Raw genomic sequence first — 14,126 nt, forward strand, 5'->3', positions numbered from 1 at the left:
ACAAGAAATACAAGACACACAAGAAGCTCTCTTCGTGACAACCAGTTGAAAGCTGCTTCAGACAGGAGAGCCCTCCGGGCCCCTCCTCTCAGGTGGGACACTTTAGGCCCCTCAGACAGATCAGAGACCATCAAAGCCTCTGGATCCGTATTCCACCCAAAGGGACGTCTCCCCAGGGCTGTGGCTTGTGGTTCTCAGGTACGTCTGCCCACCACAGTCGTCCGGCCCTGATGGGTGCACGAAAGCCACAAACTTAAAGTAAAACAGACTTATGGACACACAGGTTTGGCGGCACCGCACAGACAGAGAAAAATTGAGGATCCTCTTACCTCCAAGTGGTTGGCAGGGTTGCGGGTGGTCGTGCCCTATCCTGGACGAGCCCCCATATGAAAGACCCCAATTTAGGGCTTTCCTTGGTAAGGCGCAACCCCAGGCAACTCACACCAGAAGCACTTGATGCAATCACACGAGGCTTTATTGGCTGAGCTCCGGGTCGACTCGTATCTCTCGCAGGAGACAGGGGAGTCGACCCTGAGCTGAGAGAGCAAGGGGTTTTTATAGAGGGTCTAGGGGTTCTTTGGTGTGGAGATTGTTCATTGGCTCTGGGAAAAGCAGAAGTTCAGTCCCAGGTCAGCCACTTGCTGTTGATGCCGGTTAAGATACAGGTAAGTGTTTGTTCCCTTTGTGGTCGGCTAGTTCCTGGAACATAAACATTTACACAAGACTAAAAGTACAGGTTCTTACAACACTGGGTGTGGGGACATTGTTCAAAAAATTTTCCTTTCACTCTCATGCAATTAGTGCCTCTGAAGACCCACTGGAGGATCAACTATGGTTCAGTTCTGACTTGATGGCATAGAACAACATCAAAAGAATAATTAATATATTGTGGCTAAAACTGAGGAAGACTTGCAGAGTTTGCTGCAAAAGATCAAGGACTCAAGCCTTCAAAATGGATTGCATGTTAACATGAAGAAAACAAAATCCTCACCACCAGGCCAATAGGCAGCATCATGATAGTGAAGAAAGGATCAAAGTTGTTAATGATTTCATTTCATTAAGATCCAGAATCAATACCCTTGGCACCAACAGTTAAGAAATCAAAAAATGAGTTGCATTGGGAAAATCAGTTGTAAGGGATGTCTCCAGAGTGCTAAGAAGCACGTTAGTCTAGAGACAAAGGTGTGTCTGATCTAGGCCACAGTCTTAATAATTGCTTGCTATGCATCTGAGAGCTGCACAGTGACTAAGGAAGACAGAAGAAGAATCAATGTCTTTGAATTGTGGTACTGGAGACAGTATTGATCATACCAAACAGGCCTGTCTTAGAGAGGGAAAAAGTAAGTTGCAGCTGGGACACAAGGATTTTGAAGCTCCATCTCACATACTTTGTGCATGTTGCCAAGAGGGACAAGTCCTTTAAGAAGGACTTCATCCTTGGAAGGGTAGAGGGACAGCACAAGAGAGGAAGACTCTGGAGGAGACGGATTGATATAGTAACTAGGGTAATGAGGTAGGTGTGTCAAATACAATGAAATTGGTTCAGGACAGGGCAAGGTTATTTTTCATAGGATCATATAAGTTTCAGGTGATTGGATAGCAGATAACAACAACAACTATCTAGATATAAGTTCTGATGCCTTAAAGGTGAGGTGTTGCCCTGCCAATCCAAAACTGCTTAGAGGGAAGAAGATATGTAATCTCATCCCTGCAATTTACAGCTTCTGAAAGGGCCCTGGAAGGTCAGCTAGGAGTCTGTTCCAAATCCAAACCACATAAAAAAACAACAACAAGATAGTTACTTATATCAAGAATATCATCTAGGAAGAATGCAAAAGGTCATTACAAAGGCAGAGAAGGAAGAAAAGACCAAGATGGACGTCAGAAGAAACTCTAAATATTGCACTGGAGAGCCAAGAAACCAAAGCAAAGGGAAGAAACAAAGATATTAAGGAGTTGAACAGAAGATTTCAAAGGGCAGCAAGGGAAGACAAAGTAAAATATTACAAAGAAATGTGCAAGGTGCTGGAGTCAGAAAATCAAAAAGGCTGAACTCACTCAGCATTTATTAAGGTCAAGGAATTGAACAAATTCAAACCTCGAGTTGCAATACTTAAGGATGCTTTGGGCAGAATATTAAATGATGCAGGAAACATTAAAAGAAGATGGAAAGTGTATACAGAGTCATTGTACCAAAAGAAATTGGTGAACACAGAAGAAATTTCATGAGCCAACATTATGAGCAAGAATCTGTGGAGATGGAGGAGGAACTTCACGTTGCTCTGAAAGAATTGGCAAAAAACAAGGCCCCAGGAATTGATGGCATACCAACTGACATATTTCAATGAACAGATGCTGCCCTGGTTGTGTTCATCAAGTTGTGCCAAGAAATCTGGAGGACAACCACCTGGTCTACTTACTGGAAGAGATCTCTATTTGTTCCCATTCCAAAGAAAGGTGATCCAACAGAGTGTGGAAATTATCAAACAATATACCACATGCAAGCAAGATTCTGCTAAAGTTCATCCAAAAACGACTAGAACAGCACATCAACAGGGAACTGCCTGAAGTGCAGGCTGGATTTGGAAGAGGTCGTGACACTAGAGATAGCTAATGTCAGATGGATATCAGATGAAAGCAGAGAGCTCCAGAGGAATGCCTATCTGTGTTTCATTGACTATGCAAAGGCATTTGACTATGTGGATCACAACAAACTGTGGCTGACTTTGAGAAGAATAGGAATCTCAGAACATTTGATTGTGCTTATGCAAAACTTATATTTGGACCAGGAGGCAGTCGTCAGAACAGAGCAAGGAAACGCTGCATGTTTCAAAATTGGGAAGGGTGTGCATCAAGGATGTGTCTTATCTCCATATCTTTTCAATCTATATGCAGAACAGATTATCCTGGAGGCTGGGCTCTATGAGAAGTGTGGCATCAGGATTGGAGGTAGACTTATCAACAATCTGCTTTAGGCAGATGACACAACCCTACTTGCTGAAACTGAGGAGGACCTGAAGAGCTTGCTGCAGAAGGTCAAAGATTGAAGTCTTCAATATGGATTGAAGATCAACATCAAGAAAACAAAGAACCTTGCCCCATCCTGCACCATCTTCACAATCTCTGACATGCTTAAGTCCATTGTAATAGTCCTCTCTTTTTTCTGACCCTTCGCCTTTCCCAGCATGAAGTTCCCTTCCAAGGACTGGTATCTCCTGACAATATGATGTAAGATGAAGTATGATGAAGTTTCACCATCTTTGACTCCAAGGAGCACTCTAGTTGTGCTTGTGCCAAGTTAGTCCCCGCAATTTAACAGAACTCCTCTTATTTCTTCCCTGGGTTCCTTGTTTCCATTCACCCACCTTTCTTGCTCCTTTTTACCTTCTGAACTTTCTTTTTATGGTAAATGCTTTCCTTATGCTCTCATATAGTTGATTGTTCTTACTAGTATGTTCCTCATAGGTGTTACTGTCTGCTTGATAGGCCTGCTTATGGAGTGGATGAAACATGATTGCTGGGGGTAGGAGTCTTCATTTATATTTTAAAATTATTTTTTTATTTTATATTGGATTGCATACAAAATTTGTATACATTGTGTTTTGTTTATATTCGTTGCATCTCACATTTCTCTATTCACTGTGGTTCATATGATAATTCCCATACATTGCATTTTATAAAATTAATTACCATTGATCCATGTCCACCATTACCCTGCCTTTTCAGGTCCCCACTAGATCTTTATTAATTCCTTCAACTCCTCCCTCTACCCACCAAACTCTGCAACCTTGTGAGTTCTCCCCTCTGCACCCCCAGAACCCCTCCTCCCTCCTGCTAAAAATTCTTACTCTGTGGGCCATTGTACCCGTACTCATTTCTCTTTGACCTAATGGGAGGTTAAATGTTTATTGCTGAAAGGGAAAATTTGAGCCTCCAGAGAATATTTCTCTTATTTGTGACAGGTGTGTGTATGTGTGTGTGTGTGCGCGTGTGTTGTGTGTGTTTCTTGTTTGTGACAGAATTCTGTGTGTGTTTGTTTATATACCAGTTATTCAAGCAAATATTTCCATGCCTGGGGAAAAAAAGAACTCGATTCTTGGAAATTAAGACTAGAATGAATATTTTTTACCTTGAAGAATACATAGATCAACAGAGGGAAAGATTTTAATCTGTTTGATTATTCTACAAAAATGAGCCTTAACATTTATGAATTGTTTGTGACTGCCTATGTGTAAACAAGTTATATGTTTATAATTGATCAAATGGTATGCTGTTATCCGGTACCATTGAATTGGCTCTGATTTGTAGTGATCCTTTGGACTACAGAACAAATGAAACATTGCTGAACTATCTTGACCATCTCCGCTATGCTTCCTCCAGTGACACAGTACTGGGTTAACCCAGCTGCTTGAGGGCCTTTCTCTTTTTCTATGACTCTCTAACTGTCAGTGTAATCTCCTTTTCCAAATACTGGCACATTCTGATTACATACCCGAAGGATGTGAGATGAAATCTCAAACCCTTGACTCTAAGGAGCATACTGATTATATTTTGTGCAAGATAGATTTCTTCTTATGGTAGTCTATGATGTATTCAATCTTCTTCAACAATACTAAAGGCATTATTGAAAATATCATGACTTGGATCAGGCCTTTTACATGGGTAAAATGCCACGTGTCTTGCTCTCTCAGTCGATCCCTAGGTATTGGCTGTGGATTTAAGTAATATGAAATCCTTGACAACTTCAATCTTTTCTTGATTTATTGTAAGTTTATTGGCCCAGGTGTAAAAACTGTGTTTTCTTTATGCTAAGATATAATCCACACAAAAAGTTATAGTTTGGAGGTTCAAATGATATACAGAAAAGAAAAATGGGCCGATTGGCAGCATCATACTAGATGGTGAAGAGATTGAGATTGTTAACAGCTTCAGTTTGCTTGGCTCCACAATCAATATTCTTGGTACCAGCAGCCAGGCAATTAAAAAATTAATTGCATTGGGAAAGTCTGTTGTCAGAGACCTCTCCAAAGTACTCCAAAGCAATGATGTCAGTCTGGAGACTAGGGTGCACCTGATACAGGCCATGGTCTTTGCCATTACTTGCTATGCTTCAGAGAGCTGGACAACAACTACGGATAATAGAAGAAGAGTTGATGCTTTTGAGCTTTGGTGCTGGAAAAGAGTATTGACTGCTAGGAGAACAAACAAGTTCATCCTGAAGAGGGTGAAGTCAGACTGCTCCTTGGAGGCAAGGATTCTGAGGCTCCATCTAAAGTACTTTGGACATGTTGCAAGGAGGGATCGGTCCTTGGAGAGTGACATCATGCTTGGAAGGGCAGAGGGACAGTGCAGGAGAGGAAGATCCTCTATGAGATGGATTGATTCCGCCACTGGGTTAATGGAGATAGGTGTGTCTGACACAATAAGATTGGCAAGGAATAGAGCAGGGTTTAGGGCTGTTGTATATAGGGTCCCTATGAGTTGCAAGCAACGTGACGGCACATAACAACACAACATCCTCTTTGAAGATGGGCATCCTACAAAAGAACAATAAGGATCACTTGCATGGCCTCTGAAAATTCTTATCAGAATTAAGGGTGTATTTCTAGACCTTATTTATGATGAAGACTTCTAGTCTGCTTCTGCCAGCTGAATCCTGGTCTTGACCTGAACTGTATCAAGGGAAAATACTTTGAGTAAAGCAGGAAAGAGGAAAATGAAATAGGAAAAATCTACTGAGCAGTAGTTCACTCTAAGGTTTTCCATCTTATTCATGGAAAGGTAACCTTTGAAACAAAGTCAGAAAGTCTCATTATTAAGGCACTGGATAGGGAGTGACACTCAGTTGTAGGTTGTAGGACGGCAGTGACAAACTTGAACAAAGAAGCACAATAAAGAAGTCTTCCTCGAAACTGTCCTTCTGAGCTATAAGGATAAAAAAATCTTGCCTACTAAGTTCTCTTTAACTTGAACTTCTAGAATAAAAACTTTTCTTACTTTTAAAATGCTATGGAATATTAGTTTGCTATGGCTTACTTCCTGTTGCAACTCCCCTACCTTTTTTTTATATGTGGGTTCCCTATTTTTTTTTCTTTTAAGGGTTTCCCTATCTTGAGAAATAGGGTGGAAATGGTCTGGCTGAATTCTAGGCTTAATGAAAATAATCCTGATGTTAATAGCCCTATGCTAGAGGAGACTAAGTAAAATATTGCTGAAGATCAACCCAAAACAGAACAATTCATTGACAGAGGACTGTGAGAAGTTCAAGTTAGGTGTAGAAGAAGTCATCTCACCAGGGATACCATTTCTGATGAATTTCATAGTAATTAATTATGCTTATACAAAATCTACACTAGACTAAGAAGCTGTTAACTGAATAGAGCTAGGGAACACTCTATGGTCTAAAATCAAGAAAGTACACATTAGGGCTTTATCCTTTCTGTATACCTATTCAATCTGTATTCTAAGCAAATCATTTGAGAAGTTGAACTCTACAAAGAAGAGTATGGCATCAAAATTGGAAGAAGATTCCTCAACAACCTGCATTATGCAGATAACACAAGCTTGTTTGCTGAAAGTAAAGAAAACTTAAGATGCTTACTGCAGAAGATCAAGTGCTACAATATTCAATATGGATTCTATCTCAACATGAAGAAAACAAAAATCTTCACCAGTAAGCCCACACATGGTGAAAAAGACTGAAATTATCAACAATTTTATCTTACTTGGATCCAAAATTAACACCCTTGGTACCAGCAGTCAGGAAATCAGGAAATGTATAGCATTGGGAAAGTCTTCTGTAAGGGATCTCTCCAAGTCCTGAAAAGCAATGGTATCAGTTTAAAGACTAAGATGCAACTGATTCAAGCCATGTTTTTTTTTCTAATAATCTGCTATGCATCTGAAAGCTGGACAATGAAACAGGTTGACAAAAGAATTGATGTCTTTAAGCAGTTATGTTGGAAAAAGTACTAAAATAGATGTGTCTGTTTGATATGGAGAAAGTGAAATCAGAGTGCTCCTTGAGGCAAGGATGGTAAAGCTTTGTCTCATAAACTTTGCGCATGTTTTTAGGAAAGGCTATTCCTTGGAAAGGGATATCATGCTTGCAAAGGTGGAGGGTCAATGAAGGAAAGGAAGACTTTCAGTGTTATGGATTAACACATTGTGGAAATGTGCCCAAGTGTATTGGGGATGTTAAGGATGGAACAGGATAGGACAGGGTTCAGATTTGTTATTCATAGGGTTACTATGAGTCATACATGACTCAGTGACACCTAACAACAAGTGGACATAGTGGAAAAACTTCTTTAAATAGCTACTTAATTGAAAAGGTCCCATTTTCAAAAGGCCTGAGTTTCTAAAATGACATATGAACTTGCCCAGCTCAAATGCAAAGAAATGGCAGAGTAGTTTCTGCTAAGCATATACACTGTGTTCTAAAGTTTTAATTTTAAATTGAGATTTTAATGTAAGGTTATAAAGAACTTGGATTTTCATTCATTCATTGTTGCATATTTTCCTGCCTGTTCACCCCTGCGCCCTGTTCGCTTTTCTATTTGAAAAAAAAAATTCATTCATTGATGTGAAATTCCCATCCCACCCCCAGTCCACTTTACCATGTAGCTCTTATTCTGCACTGTTGTCATGCAAAATAATACCTAATCATATATTCCTTTTTAGCAATTCTATTCCTCATCTGTGTCAATGTAGTGTTCGTTATTTATCCTTTCATTTCTTGAGTTTTTCTCCATGTCTTATTTTATAACAGTGGCATTATGTAGTATTTGTCCTTTTGTGACTATTTCATTCAGCATAATGTCCTTCAGGATCACCATTTTGTATATTTCATGAGTTCCTTGTTTTTTCAGTGCTGCATAGTATTCCATCATGTGAATATACCATAGCCTCTCTATCCATTCGTTTGTTGATGGCACTTAGGTTGTTTCCATCTCTTTGCTATTATGATCAATGCAGCAATAAACACGGGTATGCATATATCTGTTTGGATGACTGTTCTGATTTCTTTAGGGTATATTCCCAGTAGTGGAATTGCTGGATCAAATGGTATTTCTATTTCTAATTTTTTTATGTGCTTCAAATGTTAAGGCATATCCTAGTCTGTCTCAAGAGCAAGGTCAGGTAAGGCCATGCAGAGTCAAGTTTATTTGATTTGTTAAGACAAATACAGACTATTTAACCCTGTTCTTTGTAGGCATTGCAGTTAATACTGGTGTATGAAGGAAAAACAAGTCCTAACATCCTCAATGAAATTAATTGACAAAGTCTCAAAATCAATGGGTTTAAGCAAAGTGGAGATTGTGATGATGGTGCAAGATTGGGCAAGATCTGATCTCTCATACAAATAGGTTCTATAAGAAAGAGCTCTGGTGTCATTGCACTGCCAGCCCAAGGGAACTCACCATCTTCTCCAAAGGAGGAAGATGGACAATCTCCTCTTGTACAGTTTCCAGAGTCGAAAAATCTAATGGAGGGTCAACTATGAATAGCTTCTAACTCCGCAATACACAACAACATGAGTCAGAATTGACTCAACCACACCTAACATCAAGAAGTATGCAAACTATATTAAAAGCAGATGTCATTTTTTTTAAGTAGAAATAGTAGAATTCTTTTGTAAATGTCATTTGTCAGTTTCTAGGATAGATCACCTATTGGAATAATCGCTGTTTATGAATCTCTGGGAAATAGACACATTTCTTTACTTACTCAGTGGGAGGATGGAAGAGGGAGAAGAATAAGAAGGGAAATGCTCTTTGCTAGTACCTCCAATGTCTGTGAGACAATTGTGACTATATACATAATTCTGCACATGCATTTTTTAAAGTGCCTGTGTTTAAAGTTTATTATTTATCTCACTATGTCTGTGCTTTTGTAGAGGTGGGGATCATTGTTCTTGTTATGTGCTGCCAAGTTGACGATGACTCATAGTGACCCTGTGCACAATAACTCTGGATCCTGCTCTATCCTGGGTCAATCTCACTGTCTTTTACACACCTACCTTCATTACCTCAGTTACTGTGTCAGTCCATCTCATTGGGGGTTTTAACTCTCCTGAGCTGTCCCTCAACCCTGATGTCCATCAAGCATGATGTCCTTCTCCAAGGACTGATCTCTCCTGGCAACATACCCAGAATATGTGAGACAGATCCTCAAAATCCTTGCCTCCAAGGAACAGCTTGGTTTCAACCTCTCCAGAACAGACCTATTAGTTCTCTTGGCAGTCCATGGTATATTCAGTACACTTCACCAGCACCACAACTCAAAGGCATCAATTCTTCTTCTGTCCTCTTCAGTCATTATCCATCTTTATGATGCCTAACAGGTAATTGTGAGGACCATGGCCTGATCAGGCGTACTTTAGGCTCTGATGTCATTGTAGAACTGATGATTTAGGACTCAGCTGCTCACTGGAAGTTTAGCAGTTCAAGCTCACTACTTCCTCTATTGGAGAAAGGTCTGATGATTGTGTTAATAAAGATGACAGCCCAAGAAACTACTGCTATCAATCACAGAAACAAGTGTGAGGTGAGTATAAAAAGTTAAATGTTTGCATAAAGGAGAAAGGAGGTATGGGTTTTCTAAATGTGCCTCTCCATCTGGAGGGGGGATATTTATATGGAAAGGATACAGATTGCATCTTTCTTTTCTTGATTTAATCTAAGGCATGGTGGTATGTCGGTCATGCTGACCATTCTCACTGTTATTCTCACTGAGGATAACTGACTCCCTCTCGTGTGTTACAAGAGGATCTTCACTGCTTATTGTACTGTCTTAGAAAAAGCAAGTTGTAAAATGAGCAAGGCTATATCTGACCTTTACTGTCTTCATAAAGGGGAAGTGTTTCCATTAATAGCATCCATAACACAAAATCAATTCCCACGAGGTTGGACATGTCCCCCATGCTCACATACCTCTTTCAACTCTTTGCAGTACAAATCTGCTGGGTCCAAAATCTGATGTTATAGCTCATATACCACACAGAACCATATTAGGGAAATTAAAAGTTTATAATTAATAAAAGAATAGTCAAGAGATCACCCAAAAAATGCATGCGGGTACCGTTGCCTCAAGCCTTATTGGCTTTATTCTCAAGTTCTCAGTCCTGCCAATACTGGCTTTCTATCTCTAGTTGTTCAACAAAGTTTTCTGTCCCACCAATATTGGCTGTGCTCCCACCCACAAGGACCTATCTCACGTTAGGTCTCTAGTTGAACCATATATATTGCTTCCATAGGGGTTGCTAGAACAAGGCTGTCCTACATTGTCTTGCTTCTTTTTCAATGGCCCCAGGGCTTGCTCAATTCAATGGGGAGCTAGTCAATCCCCTTGTAGATAGTTGAGACTGGCCAGTCCACTTGTGAAATGGTAGCTAGCTAATTCCCTTGTGAATAGATTACCATGTCCCATTCACATATTCTCATCCATCAACATAGTGAAGTCAAATAGTGGTTAGGAAAAGTCATATTGAAAGATAAACTTCATACAAGTGAATATATTTTTTAATTATTATATTTTCACAAAAATATTGTATTACTGGTTTGCATGCAAAATTTGTATGCATTGTGTTTCATCTTTTCCTTCATTATTTTTTATTATACTAGTTTATTTACAAAATTTGAATACATTGTTTTTCAGACAAGATTCTTCCAATTTCCCTCACCCCTCAAACTGAACAATCCCATGATTAATCCCCCCCACCCCACACATCCTCATCCCATTGCTTCTACCCTCCCCCACCCCTTGGATCTTCATACTTATTCTACAATAATGGTTTTATGCAGTATTTGTCCTTGTGGGATTGAGTTAGCTCACAAGCATAATGCTCTCCAGTTCCTCTCAAGGTAGGTAATAACTTATAAAATCATTGCTCCTGCATGCTGGCTGTGTAGTATTCCATTGCATGAATGCACCATAATTTCTCAATCTAGTCGATTGTGGCTGGACATCTGGGTTGTTTCCATGTTCTTGTGATGGTGAATAATGCTGCTGTGAACACTGGTGTACAAGTCTCAGTGCTTTAGTTCTCATTTTCTCAGAGTATATTCCAAGCAGTGGGAAAATGGGTCATATGGAATTTCTATATTCAGCTTTTTGAGAAAGCACAAACTGCCTTCCATGGCTGTACTATTTTGCAATCATAATAATGCAACCTCAAAAGGAAGGTAACTTTTAACTATAAGTCAAGCAGGGAAGGGTTTCTGCTTGGAATGTGGCTAAAACTAAAGAAAAGTAAAAATCTCTATGCCCAATATATTAACCATATAGTATTATACCTAGTATTATACGGCTACAAAACCATATTGAACAACATTGTAAAAGTTCTGTAGGAGTCAAACGTGACTCACTAGCATACAAGTTTCATAAAATGTATTAAGAGGACAATATATGACAAAGTGTCATCCTTATCCCCAGTACACTTGAGCTCATCATTGTAGTTACTGTAAATGCATCTCACTGAGTGTCATCCTCTTTTCCTCTTTTGCTGACCCTCCACCGTTCTACGCATGATGTTCCAAGATATAGCCTCTCTTAGCAACATGTCCAAAATATATGAGACAAAGCTTCAGCATCTTTACCTCCAAGGAGTACACTTGTTGCACTATCTCCAAGACATATTTGTTTGTTCTTTGGCAGTCTATAGGATATTCAGTACTCTTTTCCAACACCACAGCTCAAAGACACAAATTTTTCTTCTATCATCCATATTCGTTGTCCAGCTCTCTGATGTATAGCAAGTGTTGGGAAAAGCATGGTTTGAGTCAGGCATACCTTAATATTTAAACTGACATCATTGCTTTTCAGGACTTTGACAGCAAAGTTCCCCAGTGATATTTGTTTCCTGAGTGCTGGTAACCTGAGTGTTGATTGTGGATCCAAGTAAGATAAACAATTTTATTTCCAGCTTTCATGATGTTGCCTATTGATTCAGTGGTGAGGATTTTCATTTTCTTGGTGTTGAAATGTAACTCATATTGAAGACAGCAAGCACCTCAAGTCCTCCTCAAGTTCAGCAAGTAAAGTTGTGCCATCTGCATAACACAGGCTGTTGATGATGAGCCTTCCTCCAATCCTGATGCCACATTCTTCTTCATAAAATTCATTTTCTCAAATTAATTTTTTAGCATACAGATTGAATAGGTATGGAGAAAGTATACAGTCTTGATACACACCTTTCTTGATTTTGAAACATGTAGTGTTCCCCTGCTCTGTTTGGACAACAGTTTCTTGGTCTAGGTATAGATTATAAACATATGGGTATGCAAAAATACAAAGAAAGTAAAGGTTGACTTGCAGGGTTCCACTGCATCTCTGTTTTATTGTTTAAGGTATACACCAGGGATGCATCCTATCATCATACCTTTTCAATCTGTATACAGAAAGATCATCAAGGAGGCTGGACTTTATGAGGAGGAATATAACATCAAGATTGGAGAAAGACTCATTCAACCTGTACTATGCAGATGACACAACATCAGTAGCTGAAACTGAGGAGCTGAGGCATTTGCTGCAGAAGATCAAAGACTGCAGCTTCAATATGGACTGAAACTCAACATCAAGAAAACAAAGATTCTTACCACTGAGCCAATTGACAGCATCATGATAGACAAAGAAGAAACTGATATTGTTAACAGCTTCAGCTTGCTTGGTTCCACAATCAATACTCTTGGTATCAACAACTAGGAAATCAAAAGATGAATTGCATTGGAAAATTCTGCTGTCAGAGACCTCTCCAAAGTACTGAAGAGCAACAATGTCAGTCTAGATTCCACAGTACACCTGATCCAAGCCATGGTCTTTGCAATTACTGTTATGCATCAGAGAACTGAACAATGACTAAGGATGACAGAAGAAGAATCGATGCTTTAGATTTGTGGTGCTGGAGAAGAGTCTTGAACATACCATGAACTGCTAAGAGAACAAACAGGTCTGTCCTGGGGCGGGTGAAACTAGGCTGCTCTTTGGAGGGAAGGATTTTGAAATTCGATCTCACATACTTTGGGTATATTGCCACGAGGGACCAGTTCTTGGAGAAGGACATCATGCTTGGAAGGGTGGAGGGAAAGTGCAATGAGATTGATTGACTCAGTAACTGGGGTAATGTGTGTGTTTGAGACAATGAAATTGGTTAAAAATAGAGCAGAGTTCATGTGGTCGCTATGAGTCACAACCACATAACAACAACAAGGCTTTTTATTTCACTTGTTGTTAAGGAAATACATACCAAAACACAAAGCAAGTCAACAGTTTTATATGTAAAATCTAATTACATTAATTATATTCTTGGAGTTATGCTACCATTCTTATTCTCCTTTTTCTTAGCTGTTCTTCCTCTATTTAAAATAAACTCACTATCCCCTAAGGTTATCTAATCTTTTAAGTTTTTGTTCTCAGTTTGATACCATATATTGTTGTTATATGCCAAGGAGTCTGAATTGATTCATAGCTGACCCTTCAGTGGGTTTTCAAGAGGCTGTAAGTTCCTTATGAAGATATTGCTCTTTGGAGCAGCCAGAAGATTCGAACTTATTGTCTTTGGGTTAGCAGTGTAACTCCTTAACACCAAGACATCAGAGCTCCCATTTGATACCACAGAGATAGATCTTAAAAGAGCTTAATGCTCAAAGCAAAGGTTTCCAAATATGCTAGGTAAAACTTACCCTATACTTTCACTTTCATACTGGATATCCAGTCTTACCTATTGAAAGTCTAATATTCATTAAGAAGTTAATGTCCTCACCAAAATATGAGAACTAAGTTTAGGTTGAATTCTCTCCTGCGAAGGCAGAATGGACATAAACAGAAAGAACCAGGTGCTTGCTGACATCTTTGAGCCAGTAGAATAATCCTTAAAGTCAGTGTGATTTTAAATTTTCTTTTCTGTGAGCCAATACATTTCTCCACTTAAAAACAACACCACCACCACAACCCTAAATGGACTGAAGTTGGTGGCCAAAGTGGGAAGGATGTATTCATCATGTATTTCCTCAGCGTGTATTTCCTATTTTTTTTTTAATTTAGGTTGTTTATTTTTCATTTCAATGAACATCTATGGAGATTTTGGGATTCCATTCATTCATTGTTGCACCCTTCTCCCCGCACAA

The sequence above is a fragment of the Elephantulus edwardii genome, unplaced genomic scaffold (assembly GCF_000299155.1).
Source record: "Elephantulus edwardii isolate Elephantulus edwardi_28Jun2011 unplaced genomic scaffold, EleEdw1.0 scaffold00105, whole genome shotgun sequence".
NCBI lineage: Eukaryota > Metazoa > Chordata > Mammalia > Macroscelidea > Macroscelididae > Elephantulus > Elephantulus edwardii.